Raw genomic sequence first — 15424 nt, 5'->3', positions numbered from 1 at the left:
AACATACACTGGATGAATTTGTCTCTCGATAATTATTTGGAGGTAATACATCTACCTACAGGAACGATGTAAACAAGGTTGATAGCGTGCAGAGAAAATTTACAAGGATGTTGTTGGGTCTGGAGGAAAGACTGAATCAGTTAGGATTGTATTCTTTAGAACGTAGAAGATTGAGAGGAGATTTGATAAAGATATACACAGTCATGAGGTGTATATCTAAGGTAAATGCAAGCAGGCTTTTTCTACTGAGGTTGGGCGGGACTAAAACCAGAGGTCATGGCTTATGGGTGAAAGGTGAGATGTTTATGGAAAACATGGTGGGGGGGGGGAAACTTCTTCACTCAGAGAGCCCTGAGAGTGTGGAATGAGCTGCTAGCATGAGCTTGATTTCAACATTTAAGACAAGTTGGGATAGGTGCATGAATAGGATGCATGTGGAGGTCTATGGTTCTGGTGCAGGTTATTGGGAGTAGGCAGTTTAAATGGGTTTCCGGCATGGACTAGATGGGCCAAAGGGCTTGTCTTTCTGCTGTACTCTATGACTGTTTTATAGACTTGTAGTAGTTTTGGTAGTATTCTACTTAGTTCTGGATTTAAAATACTGTACTGTATATAATTTGTTATTCAGTTAAATGTTAGTTTTGTCTTTTTTTTATACCTTTTTAACTATTTCCATTAAACTTCGGTGATCTGGGCCAGCCACTTAACTGGCCGAAAATGTACAGGTCCCGATGTGTCCCAATTAATCAGAATCCACTGAATCATTAATTGGCTGTACAAGCATCAATCATATAAATGGACTGATAAGAAGAAACCCCTTCACAGCTGAAGTAGGAAAGGAATTTTGCATTAATCAAATGTTCTTCAAAAATTGAAGTGAAACCTCTAATTGTCACTGTTACAGAAGGAAATGTAAGTTTAGGCACCTTTCATCAATGCTTTAAAATAACCAATTAAAGTCAGTAAGGGCTGGGAGATCTACTCCAGAACATTCTTTCTCCTTATTTAAGGAAATTTGACTGGCAAAGCAATGACCGTGAATAATGAGCTTCTCCTACTTGTCTTGGCTCAACGTAATTTTCATCAGGCTGATTGATCTTCCCACTTGTTCGATGTAAAAACACGAACAAGTAATAAGTATAATTTCAAGTACTTGAATTTCCAGTGTTGTCAAACATCAAAATATTTAAAATGGGGCAGGAGTAGTTCAGTTGGCCTCTCAGGTCTGTTCTACCATTAATCAATACCATAGCTGATCCAATACCTCAACACTATTTTCCTGCCTTTTTCCTTATCTTGCTTAACTCCCTTTCTACCAGGAAATTTACTGGAATCTCTTTTGAACCAACTAAATGAATGAGTCAAAAGAATATTAAGAACTACAAAGCATATATGATAGATAAAAGAGATTCTGCAGATGCTGGAAATCTTGAGTCACGAACACACAGACGCACAAACCTCTGGGGGAAATCAGGAGGTCAGTCAGCATCTATGGAGGGGAGTGAACATTTGATGTTTCGGCCCAAAATCCTTCATCAGGCCAAGAAAGAAAGGCAGAACTTAAACGTTGTTCACCCTGGTGAAGCGTAGCAAAGATGGGCAGGGATAGAGGTGGATAGGTTGAACTTCTGTTTGCGGGAAAAGCAAAAGGCCTTTAGAACACACTGGTTTTGGGTAGAGGTGTAGATGAATCAGATGTTCATTGTGGAAAAAGATGGTTGAGACCAGGAAACTGGAAGTTTTAAGATGGAAACGGACTATAAAAGTAGTGGATCTTAGGGAGAAGGTAGAAGCAGGCTCTCTATTGTGGGTGACTATGATTTTGGAGGCTGTAGAGGGAAGACCCAGAGAAGAAATAGTGGCATAATGCAGGCATGAGAAAGTTTCTGAGACTTGGTAGGCAGTTTCTGTGAGAGGGAGATCAAGAACAGCAAAAGCAAGATGTTAAGACGGGTCCTCAGTGATTGGGGTGCTGCTAGTTTGGTGGTTTGGTAGGCACAATGAACCAGAGAATTGCAAAAAACTGGTGTGCCAAAGACCTGCCAGCAGTTGGTAACAAATATATTTGTAGAGTAATGTTGGCATTCCAGGTAGTTCAGGAATTTGGAAGATTGGAGCAAGGGTCCATCCATCATCGATGGACTTCTGGCCAAATAGGTGTGTGCTGAGGTAAAGTGGGTAAAGGCTGCAAGAGACGTAGTGTCATTTGAATACAAGACCATAAGATATGGGAGCAGAATTAGGCCATTTGGCCCATTGAGTCTGCTCTGTCATTTTATCATGACTGATCTAATCTTCCTCTCAAACCCAATCTCCTGCCTTTTCCCCGTATTCCTTCATGCCCTGACCAGTCAAGAACCTATCAACCTCTGCCTTTAATATAGATATAGTCTTGGCCTCCATAGAAAAGGAATCCACAGATTCACCACTCTCTGGCTAAAGAAATCCCTCCTCATCTTATGTTCGTGATATTTATTGCTTATTTATTTATATTCTTGTTCTTTTTGTGTTGGCACTGTTCGTTGTCTTTTGCACTCTGGGTGAAAGTCCTTGTCTGGTGGTGGCTCAGCAATTTTGTTATAGTTACTATTCTATGGATTTGTTGAGTATGCCCACAAGAAAATGAATCTCAGGGTTGTGTTTGGAGACATTTTGTACTTAGATAAAGAAGTCTACTTTGAACTTTGATGAGGATGAGTTAGAGTCCTTTAGTCTTCTAGAATGAGATGTCAAGAGCATGCTTTGTGCCAGCACATGGAATTAAGCCTGGATCACAGAATGAGACGAGAACAGTGAATCAAAAAACACAGAGAAGCTTTCCCGTAATTAGGGGTAGATCCGAAATGTGAGAGATTTCAATGAGAATCCATGTGGAATAAAAGAGAACTGGAGACATTTTCTGGGAATTTCCAAAAGTGATAAAAGTCAGATTAGTTTATTGATCGAGAAAAGATTAACTGATTTCCTTCCTCATCTATATGGATAGAATTTATGCATCCCCTGACCACACCTTTCCCACCCACCCCGCAACACCAACTTAATTGAAATTTATATTGGTGTAGCATATGCAAGCAAACAAGCCCACTTCAATTTAAAATTGCCCGGCAAAAAGAACAGCAATAAAACTTGACATCATAAAATCTATAAATAGCCTGATTTCTTTTTCGCCCATCAAAGGAATTTTAGAACAGCTGGGAATTTTAAATCTCAAATCAGAGAGGCAAATTATTTTTCTGATCTTTGCTGATTCTTACATTTTTCTACAGTTACCAAACAATATCATTTAAACAGGACAGGAAGCATTTTCATTAAAGCTCATTGAAGATATAATTGCGACATGGATCGTCCCAAGCCAGGCTGCAAAAAGAGGAGGGTTGGGCATGGGGTTAGTAACTACACAGAATGAAATTAACTCATACTTTGTCACATCGGGTGGCAGGATGGAGATATGTCTCTACCAAAGGAGGAGTAAGGCACTCCTTCCCTCTGCTAGCCTACAGATCACCCTTGGGCAAGGTGTAGCATCTGCTTAGCCCCCTCCTCCCTACTGATGGTCACATAGAGCCATGGGAGCAGCTGCTGAATATCATAAGTCCTGGCAATGCAACCACTGATGCCAGGCAGACAATCTCTGAAGAGTATTGATAATGTCTGTGCCATGGTTCCGCTTGGTTGTTCCCCTTTAACGCTCCTTTCTCCCTGATTATGCCCTAATTTCAGCCATTAGATTTCCAATTGCTGCTAGTTTACTTAATTATGGTACACCTGGTTTGCATCAGAGACTGTGAAATGAGTATGATGGTGTCACTACACAGGTTGCCAGTTTGTTGGTCTACTCTAGTGTGATACTTCATTCTCTCATCTGCTTAGAACCGTTAGTTCTAAGTTTAGTTCCAAGTTCTGCTTAGTTTCAAGATTGTCCCTGTAGATCCCGTCTCCTTGTCAAGATTCCTCTGGTTTGCTGTTCTACGTTCACGTCTACGCCAGCATCCCCAACTCAGTCGACGTGCTGGTGTCCTGCACTTGGGTTCTTCTCAGTTGCCCTGTGCAACAGACTGGGGTCACCCATCTTGTAAAGACACTGCCCAGAAGAAGGCAATGGTAAACTATTTCTGTAGAAAAAGTTGCCAAGAATAATCATGGTTATGGAAAGACCATGATTGCCTATGTCAACGACTATGACCATGATCACCTATGGCACATAACAAACGAGCAATGTCACACACACAAAATGCCGGAGGAACTCAGCTGGTCAGGCAGCATCTGTGGTAAGAGACCCCAATATAATTTCATACTATGTCATCAGAGCATCAACTATGAGTTAAAGATGATGAGAAAATAAACTCATATGTTTGCAGTGAATGACAAGAGCCTTTGTGATCTTATCACAAAAATAAAATATTGCAGATACTGAAAACATGAAACAAAAAAAAACAGACAGATGCTGAGATTACTTAGCAGATCAGACAGCACCTGCAGTGACAGAATCAGTTAAATTTTTAGGTTGATAACTTTTTGTCAGAACTGTTCTGATGATATGCTATTCACCAGAAACGTTATATCATTTTTTTTATATTTGTGGATGTAACTTGCTCGTTTGAGTATTCCAAGTTGTTTCTGTTTTGATGACATCATAAGACTAGAAGATATAGGAACAGAATCGGGCCATTTGGCTCATCGAGTCTGCTCTGCCATTTCATCATGGCTGACCCACTTCCCTCTCAGCCCCAATCTCCTGCCTTCTCCCTGTATCTCTTCATGCCCTGACTAATCAAGAATCTATCAACCTCTGCCTTAAATATGCCCAATGGCTTGACCTCCACAGCCGCCTGTGGCAACAAATTCCACAGATTCACCACTCTCTGGCTAAAGAAATTCCTCCTCATCTCCTTTCTAAATGGACGCCTCTCAATTCTGAGTCTGTGTCCCCCAGTCTTAGACCACCCCCACTATAAGAAAAATCCTCTTCACATCCACTCTATCGAGGCTTTTCAACATTTGATAGGTATATAAAATTAATATTGATATACCATTAACAGTACCAATAATTATTCAAAAGGCCTTAATCATTTTCTCTATCAGCCTCTGGCTCTTTTTCCTTTTTTGAAAAGATTTGATTATCGTTGTATGCATTTACTACACATCAATTCTTTTTTGCAAGTGATTTTCTTTTATAAACTGAACAATACACACACAAAATGCTGGAGGAACTCAGCTGGCTAGGCAGGATCTAGGAAAAGAGCTAAACAGTCGGCGTTTCAGCCTGAAACCCTTCCGAGAGTTTGCCAAAGGGCTTTGGCCCGAAACATCGACTGTACCTTTTTCCTAGATGCTGCCTGGCCTACTGAGCTCCTTCAGCATTTTGTGCGTGTTGCTCAGATTTTCTCGTTTCTTTTATAACTCTTGCGTTATTTGAGGCTTAATAATTTTGTTTGTTTGTTGAGGGTTAATTGTCCTCTTTGTCTATTGCACAGGTACTTCCCATTACTTTAATTCTATCTGAATACATTTCATCTGGACTTATCTCCTGTTTTGACATCTTCTCCACAAATCATCATATGTGTAGCCATCTGGTGGGGTAGTGGCATCAGCACTGGACCCTGAGGCAAGCGGTCCCGGTTTTGAACCCATTCGGCTCCCTGCACGCTTTCTGTCGGGGCTGGGTTGAGCTTCAAGCTAGCAACTCGGCCTCATAAAAAGAAACAGACCCAAAAAAAATGCTAAAAGAAACGGCCAGGTTGCCACGCAATGTGCTGCAAAGTGTGGAGTGTAACAACAACACGTGTGCTATAATGGTCTCTGTTTGTTTTCCCAATATCATCTACTGTATCAATTGATTTTGAGCTGGGTGAACTTCCAAACTAGGGCAAAGACAATGATGGCATGAGAAAAAGACATGTAAGTGAAAGTCGCTAGGTCATAGACATAAGATATTCTGCAGATGCTGGACATCTTGAGCAACATACACCATCTATTGTAGGAAGTTAACAGTAGATGTTTTGGGCTGACACCATCAGGACTGGAAAGGAAGGAGGAGGAAGCCAGGGTAGCAAGGTTGGGAGAGACAGGAAGAGTACAAGTTGGCAGGTGATAGGTGAAGGACTGAAGGAAATGGAATCTGATAGGAGAGGACAGTGGACCATAGACAAAAGGGAAGGAGTGAGGGGATCCAGATGGAGATGACAGACAGGTGAGAAGAAGAGAAGGCATGAGAGGGAAACTCGACTGGATAATGAAAAAGAGAGAAGCAAGAGGAAGGCAGCATCACTAGACCAGATGGAGTTGTCCACAGCGAAAAGATTATCTGAGTCTGAAGTCAGTAGAAGACAAGCAGTACATGTTAAAGACGATATTTCAGCAATGACTTGGCAAATTCACACAAGGAGACAACTCTTCAGAATTCATAATCTGTTGGAACTGCATGAAAACACTAGTTCAGAATAGTTTAGTGGGACAGTGCAAGATTCCATAAAGAGAAGCAAATGGCTTAGCACTAGAAGCTACACTGAGAGATGTGAAAAGATAATGTGTAGGGAAAACCGCCCAATTTATTGAGAAGAGCTCAGAGGTTACAATGAGCTTGCTTTTTTTCTCTCTAAATGGACTGAATCAAGCACAGATTGAGATGAATGATTTAAAGAAGGACTGCAATGAAGTGCAGAGAAAGTCTCAAAGCTGGAAAGACCCTTGGCAGATGTCACAGTACAAAGGGACTTCATGTTAGTCCAATGCAGTATAGCAAATATACGGTTAGATCACTGTTGAAAGTTTTGGAGAAAATTGGGACAAGGAAAGTCAGAGATGACTTTGTGATTTCAAATGTAGCAGAGGAAGGGTATGGTGTCCCTAGGCAATCAGAGAGACAGTTAGTGTGAAAAACAATTTGAAAATTGAGGTGCAAAATTGCAGAACATTCAGAATAAATCCAGAGTAACTCACACAAAATGCTGGGGAAACTCAGCAGGTCAGGCAGTATCAATGGAGTGGAATAAATGGTTCACATTTCGGATCGAGGCACTTCATCAAGACTAGAAAAGAATGGGGAAGATGTCAGAATAAGAAGCTGGGGAGGGGGAAGCAAAGTGGAGACAGTTTCCAACTTTATTAGTTATGTATCAGATACGTATCTAACTGTATTTTATATACGTATTTTATCGATAACTGATTGAAAAAAGGCCTAAATAGAGTGGACATGAAGAGGGTGTTCCCTATATTAGGGAATACAAGACCAGAGTGCAAAGCCTCAGAATAGAAGGACATCTCTTTAGAACGGAGATGAGGAGGAATTTCTTTAGTCAGAGGGTACTGCATCTGCGGAATTCATTGACACATTTGGTTGTGGAGGCCAAGTCATTGGGTGTATTGAAAGTGGAGGTTGACAGGCTCTTAATTAGTAAGTTTACTGGGAGGAGAATGGAGTTGAAGGGATAATAAATCAGTCATGGTGGAATGGCAGAGAAGACTTGATGGGCCGAATGGCCTAATTCTGCTCCTATATCTTACGGTCCTATTAATCTTTGCGCTAAGTTTTATGAGGAGTATGCAAGTGACACCAGCAGATAGTAGTGCAGAATATATAACACATTAAAAGATGTAGAGACAGTTATGTTAAAGCAGCAGGTGCAGAACAGGATGTGAGACCAGATGTCTCAAGGCCAGTCTCAGGAAATCATCCATCGGAATTACGGGGGCCAGGAGTGGAAAATTTCAGAGGTGTCAAATGCAATTTTCAGTGAAGTGTGAAATGAAAAGACCAAGAGAGTGAATGAATGGATAGTTAGTTGAATTCAGCACTGTACATTTGATGTAGGTACTTAAGTGATGTTTTGTTTTAAATAGAAGAGAGCAGTGGAGTGTGTGCAAGTGCTAGTGTACCTTTAGGAAATGACTACCATGTGTTATGATGTTGATTAAGATTAGTCACTGCTGTTTTATGAGAATTATTTGCTTTGATAAAAGATGTCCTTTTATAGTTCTATTTACCTTTGCCTCTAAAAGCAGCACCAAAGGATCCACAGAGTCGACAATGTCCAAGCAGTTATTTCAGCCACTTCCTTTCCTTTCTGAAGCCCACTGAGTCAAAATTACTTGAATATTCTCCTTTACTCTCACCAGAGACATGTAATATCTTTTACTACAGAGATATTATTAAAAAAAATCTGACAAAATAGTTAAGTTCAAAGTAAATTTATTATCAAAGTATGTATAATATTGGGGGAGCAGGGTGGAGATACGTCTCTATCAAAGGAGGTGTAAGGCACTCCTCCCCTCCGTTGACCTGCAATTCACCCTTGGACAAGATGTAGCACCTGCTTAGCCCCCTGATCAGGGTCGCGTGAAGCCATGGGAGCAGGTGGTGGATGGTCGTAGGAGCAGCTGATATATTTCCTGGTTATGTGACCACTGACAGCAGGCAGACAATCTCTAAAGAATATTGATAATGGCTGAGGTCACCCATCTTGTAAAGACACTGCCCAGAATAAACCAATTGCAAAACCATTTCTGTAGAAAAATTTGCCAAGAACAATCATGGTCATGGATAAGATCATGGCCACCCATGACATACAACATACCACATAATGGTGATGATGATATTTCACCATATACTACCCTGAGATTCATTTTCTTGCGGGCATTCACAGTAGATACAAAGATGCAAACACGATAGAATAGATGAAGAACTACACACAAACAAATTTGGACAAACAACCAATGTACAAATGGTAAAGAAGATGTACAGTTTAGGACACTACTTAAGAAATCTTTCATAAAAAATTATATTTATGTATTTTTATCAGTCTGTTTGTATTAATCATAACTGATTTAATAGAGAACCCATCACATTTTGTCCTTAGAATTATTATTATAATCAGGGGAATGAATGCTAGGTGCTTCTTGTTTTTGCATTTCTGTGCTACGACAGTTTAAATCCCAAATCTTCCTTTAGTGTCCACAATTAATGCCCATTTGAACTTAGAAGTAGATCTTTAGGAAAATTGGATATATTGAACTTGAAGAAAACTGTCAGTTATAAACAATGCTATTCCTGTATGAGAATAATTTTTAACTAGTAACAACAAATGTATTTCATCTGAAAATAGTAAGGAACAGATGATTTAACATTAAAACTGGAAATGCTTATTTGGTCAGGCCGCATCTGCGAACAGGCAAGTAGAGTAAATGATTTGGGTCAATGGCCCTCGCTATAGGTCTAGCAGCAATCAATCAAAGTGAACTGTGATACAATTATTGTTAGGCATTTATTTATTTATGGAGATACAGGGAGGAATAGGACCTTCGAGCTGCACTGCCCAACAACTCCTGGCCTAATCACGGGACAATTTACAATGACTGATTAACCTACTAACCCGTTCGTCTTTGGACTGTGGGAGGAAACTGGAGCACCCGGAGGAAACACACATAGTCACGGGGAGAATATACAAACTCCTTCCAGGCAGTGCTGGGAATTGTTGGTTCTATAAAGCGTTGTGCTAACCACTATGCTACCGTGCTGCCTCATGCTGACAGAGTAAGCCATTCCATCCAATGTGTTCAAGTTGACCCCCTGTAAATCCCTTCACCTATTTCCGTTAATCGCTTAAAACATGTTCTCCTTCGCACTTGTCCAACAAACTCCCCTTTAATCCTTTGTCACTTACTTGTGTCAAAGGCTGATTCAAAGTAACCAATTAAGTGATTAACACATGGAAAAGAAGAGCACCTGGAGGAAATTCCTCCCCTCAGAGAAGATGCAAACTCTGCACTGACAGCACCTGACATTAGGCTTGAATCCAGGTACAGGTGCCATGCTGACCCTGAGTAGTAAATTTGCTTTAGTTAATATACACTTTGTGGCCAATTTATTAGGTACACGTGTACACCTGCCTGTTAATGCAAATTTATAATTGGCCTATCATTTGGAACCAACTCGAGGTATAAAAGCATGCAGGCTGTAAGACCGCAGGAGCAGAATTAGGCCATTTGGCTGGTTGAGTTGACTCTGCCATTGAATCCTGGCTGATCCTTTTACTTTTCCCCTTCTCAGGCCTACTGCTGGCCTTTTCCCCGTAACTTTTGATGCCATGCCCAATAAAGAACCTATCAAGTTCTGCCTTGACTACACCCAACAACCTGGCCTCCACAAATTAAAGAAATTTCTCCATATCCCTGCTTTAAATGGACACCCCTCTATCCTAAGGCTGTGCCCTCTTGTCCTTGACTCCTCCACCATGAGAAACATCCTTTCGACATCTACTCTGTATAGGTCTTTCAACATTCGGAAGGTTTCAATGAGATCCCCCCTCATTCTTCTAAATTCCAGTAAGTACTGACCCAGAGCTATCAAACATTCCCCTTTTATTCCCAGAATCTAAAGCTATCTAAATCATTGATATACAGCATAAAAAGAAGTGGTTCCAGCATCAACCCCTGTGGAACACCACTAGTCCTTGGCAGCCAAACTTGTAACAGTAATTGCACACTTCCCTCACACTCTTCAACATCTAGCACACTGCTCATATCTTCCACAAAAGCAAAATACTAATTGAGTTCATCTTCCATCTCCTTGTCCCCTGTTACTATTTTTCTGACCTCATTTTCTAGCGGTCCTATATCTACCCTCATCTCTCTTTTATTTTATGGGAAAAAAAAACTTTTACTATCCACTTTGATATTGTTTGCTAGCTGGCTTTCATATTTCATCTTTTTCCTCCTAATGATTCTATTGGTTGCTCTCTTTAGGGTTTTAAAAGCTTCCCAATCCTCTGTCTTCCCACTTCGTTGTATGCCCTGTCTTTTGCTTTTACATTAGCTTTGAATTCCCTTGTCAGCCACGGTTTTCCTCTTTGTAATTTGAGTATTTATTTGTTTTTGGAATACATCTATCCTTGCATCTTCCTCATTTTCCCTAGAAACTCACACCATTGCTGCTCTGCTGACATCCCTGCCAGCAGCTCCTTCCAATTTACTTTGGCCAATCCTCTTTCACACCACTGCAATTTCCTTTACTCCACTGAAATACTGCTACATCAGACTTTACTTTCTCCCTATCAAATTTCAAATTGAACTCAATTATATTATAATCACTGGTTCCTCAGGGTTATTTTACATTAAGCTCCCTAATCACCTCCAGTTCATAACATAACACCCAATCCAGTATAGCTGATCCAATATATATATATATATAGGCTCACGACAAACTGCTCTGAAAAGTCATCTTGTAGGCATTCAACAAACTCACTCTCTTGAGATCCATTACCAAGCAGATTTTCCCAATCAACCTGTATGTTGAAATCTCTCATGACTATCACAACACTGCCCTTCAGGGTCTTTTTATCCTTGCAGTTTCTTAACTTAACCCAAGGATTCAACATCTTCCGATCCTATGTCACATCCTTCTACTGATTTGATGCCATTCTTTATCAGCACAGCCACGCCACCCCCTCTGCCTACCTTCCTATTCCTCCAATACATTGCGTAACCTTGGACATTCAGCTCCCAAGTACAAACTTGGTCAAAAGGTTAATTTGTTATTCAGAACAAATATTAAAATAATGTTGAAATGTGATCTATGTGACTTTGATCGTGGCAAGATTGTTGGTGCCAGATGGGGTAGTTTGTGTATCTCAAAATCTGCTGATCTGGGATTTCCCTGCACAACAGACTCTAAAGCAGGGGTTCCCAACCAGGGGTCCACAGACCCCTTGCTCAATGGGAGGTGACCATGGCATAAACCGGTTGGGAACCTCTGCTCTAGAGTTTAGAGAAAATTGTGTGAAAAACAAAAAAAACATCCAGCAAGCGGCAGTCCTGCGGTTGAAAATGCCTTGTTAATGGGAGAGGTCGGAGGAGAATGGCCGGGCTGGTTCAAACTGACAGGAAGACGACAGTAACTCTAATCACGCACTATAACAGTGGTGTTCAGAAGAGCATCGGAATGAACAACATGTCGAACCTTGAAATGGGTGGGCTGCAGGATCAAAGACCACGAATGTAGACTCAATGATGACTTACATACTGTATAAATAAATACAATTTCTTAATTGCAAGATGAATACTACAAAGCTAATGGTGCAATGTCTTTCTTCTTTGGCTGTCCATCAATTTCAATGTTGACTGAGGCCTGGGCAAGGTTGTTTGGAAGACCGGCAGTTGCCCATGCTGCAAATCTCCCCTCTCCACGACACCAGTGTTGTCCAAGGGAAAGGCACTAGCACCCATACAGCTTGGCAGCGTCGCAGAGCAATGTGTGGTTAAGTGCCTTGCTCAAGGACACAACACACTGCCTCTGCTGAGGCTCGAACTAGCGACTTTCAGATCACTAGACCGACACCTTAACCACTTGGCCACGCGCCAACAACAGTGCAATGTTGCTGCTCACTATAGAGATTCTAAAAGCATGGATATCATAGTAACTGCCATCTAGCATCATTATCTGTCAGTTTCATCTTCCTATATGATAAAAAATACTATGCCATAAAGGGAGAATGAAGACCTCTATTGAATATCTTTAGAGAAACATACCCTCCTTTGCTATTCAATATTAACAAGGAATCTGATTCATAGTGTATAATGCATATCTGTTATTTCCTTTTTATTTCAACAAGTCATTTTAATGATTGTAAATAAGGAGAACAAATGTAAGTCATGCAATCATTAGTTAAGACATTTAAAATGTAAATAAAATCTAGACAACCCACAGAGAGCTAATTAGATGTACAAATAAATTTGCTAGCAGCAAAGAATCTGAGCTTTTTTTTTATTATTACTAATGACTTTATCCTTTATATCAGAGATATTTATTATTGCCCATGTAGATCATTGTGAAAACTGTCTAATATTTGCAATTGCACCAAATATTTAAGGTAATTATTTCTCAGTATTTGCTGTTATCATTATTTGATTTTTGTTTTTTCACAGCTCAAGCTGGTAAAACCTGAGGCATGGGCGTTGCCAAGCAGACACTTTTCTCAATTGCTAGGGACTTTCAGACTACTCTAGTGGTGTTCAGTATTATGGCTTTCTGAAGGTTTACATAAAAATTGTTTATGCCTAAATATTTAATGCTATTGTGTAATGACTTTGGGATGATACCAAATGCAGATATTACTGTCGGGACAATGTATATCCTGTTCATGTTCCATAGTCTTTCAATTTCCTCTTTTAATTCAGCGTATTTCTGATTTTTTTTATTTATTGATTTCTGTAAGTTATGTGTGTTTGGAATGGCTGTCTCTATTAAGTAAGTTGTTCTTGCTTGCTTATCCTGTGTTATTATATCTGGACAGTTATTGTGGATTGTCCTATTTGTAATAATGGATCAGTCATAATATAACTTGTGGGACTCTGATTCTAAAACTGGATCAGGCTTGTATTTATTGTAAGGTATGACATTATCATTATGTTTTTGTATTTGCACATTGGTTGAGTGTCAGTGTGTAGTTTTTCAGTAATTCTGTTCTATTTCTTTGTCTACTGTGAATGCAAGTTACAAAAAAAAAGAATCCCAGGGTAGTATGAGTACTTTGAATAAATTTATTTTGAACTTTGAACCTATTTGTACTTCACAACCTTGCTAATTATATCTTTTAAAGCTGGCTTTCCATTTCAATTACCTTGCACTCAGCTGCAGTAGGCCACTGCCTACAATAGTGAGATTGTTCCCCATTATCAGGTGATTACAGTAGTCCAGAGCAGGAAATCCATCTGACAGGGTGTTGTGTGTGTAAATTTTCTCTGCACTCTTTCAAGCTTATTAATATCTTTCTTTCAGGTAGGTGACCATAACTGCACACAATGCTCTAAATTTGACCTCACTGGCATCTTATACAAGTTCAAATTAACATCCCAGCTTCGGTACTGATTGCTTTGATTTGTGAAGGTCAATGTTCCTAAAGCTTTCTTTATGACCCTATCTACCTGTGATGCTACTTTCAAGAAATTATGGATCTGTATTCCTAGGTGCTTTTGTTCTGCACATTTCCATGTCCTACCATTCATTGTGTACATCTTGTCTTGTGTGTCCTCTCAAAGTGCAACATCTCACATTTTTCTGCATTAAATTCCATCTGTCATTTTTCAGCTCATTTCCCCAGCTGATCCTGATCTCTAAGCGATCAGTCTTTGACAGCCTTCCTCTCTGTCCACTACATCCACAATATTTCTGTCATCCCCAAATTTTCTGACCCCATTTACCACATTATCATCCAGATGACAAACAACAATGGACCCACAGCTGATCCCTATGGCACACCACTAGTCACAGGCCCCCATTTACAGTTAACCATCAGTTACCACTCTCTAGCTTCTGTTTGTAAGCCAATATCAAATCCAATTGACTACTTCATCATGAATGCCAAGTGACTTAACCTTCTGGGCCAGACTGCCACGTGGGATATTACCAAAGGCGTTGCTAAAGTCTGTGTAAACAATGGCCACCATCTTCCCTTCATCAGCCTTCTTGGTAATCTCCTTGAAAAACTCTAAGATTGATTAAACATGACCTATCACATACAAAGCCATACTGACTATCCCTCGCAGGCCCTATTTGTCCAAACACTGCTACATCGCCGAACACCTCCGTTCCATCCGCCACAACAGACAGGATCTCCCAGTAACCACCCACTTCAGCTCTGCTTCCCACTCCCATTCATATGTTCATACATGCCCTCCTCTACTGCCATGATGAGGCTAAACTCAGGTTGGAGGAGCAACACCTTATATACCGTCTAGGTAGTCTCCAGCCCCTTGGTATGTGCATAGAATTCTCCAACTTCCGGTAATTTCACCTGCTGAATTCCTCCAGCGTGTTGTGAGTACTGCTACATCCTGTCCCTTAGAATCCCTTCCAGTAATTTACCCACCACTGGCGTCAGGCTCACTGGCCAGCAATTTCCTGGCTTATTTTTAGAAGCATTATTAAACAACAGAACAACATTAGCTATTTTGCAGTCCTCTGGCACCTTACTGGTGGCTAAGAGCAGCATAAATCTCAATGCTAGGGCCCCTCCTTAATTTCTGCACTAGCCTCCCACAAGGCCTGGAAGTAGATGGAACAAAGCATTCTGGGAATCTGTGGCAGAGGGGTCATTTGGCTGTATTCATGAGTACTCATGTATGGTTGAATGACAATTAAACTTGAATGGAATTGTATGTGCCAGAAGTTTGATGGGCAACCAACTGACCTCTCTCTCTGTCCCTGGAATGACCACTGAGCATAGGATGTTCCATACACTGCTGAGCTAAGCAAATGGATACCTTTCCTTTGCCTGGCATCTTTACTTTACCATGGCAGGCACATTAGTAAAGTCTCCTTTACTTTATATGCAAAAAAACTCAAGTACTTTGATTTTTTTTTAAACCTCACTAAATGTTTATGATTTAAATTAATGAACAGTAGCTTAATTAATGTTCTCCTTAATAAATT

General features: G+C 40.3%; 1 protein-coding gene across 2 annotated transcripts in view; it reads right to left on the bottom strand.

The window, feature by feature from the left end:
- Window positions 1-15424, bottom strand: part of LOC134358189 (heparan sulfate glucosamine 3-O-sulfotransferase 5) — a 389601-nt gene that overhangs the window by 218995 nt on the left and 155182 nt on the right. The window lies entirely within an intron of this gene.

Source organism: Mobula hypostoma, chromosome 2 (genome assembly GCF_963921235.1).
Source record: "Mobula hypostoma chromosome 2, sMobHyp1.1, whole genome shotgun sequence".
In the NCBI taxonomy this organism is placed as follows: domain Eukaryota; kingdom Metazoa; phylum Chordata; class Chondrichthyes; order Myliobatiformes; family Myliobatidae; genus Mobula; species Mobula hypostoma.
This window is presented reverse-complemented; position numbering and strand designations above follow the sequence as displayed.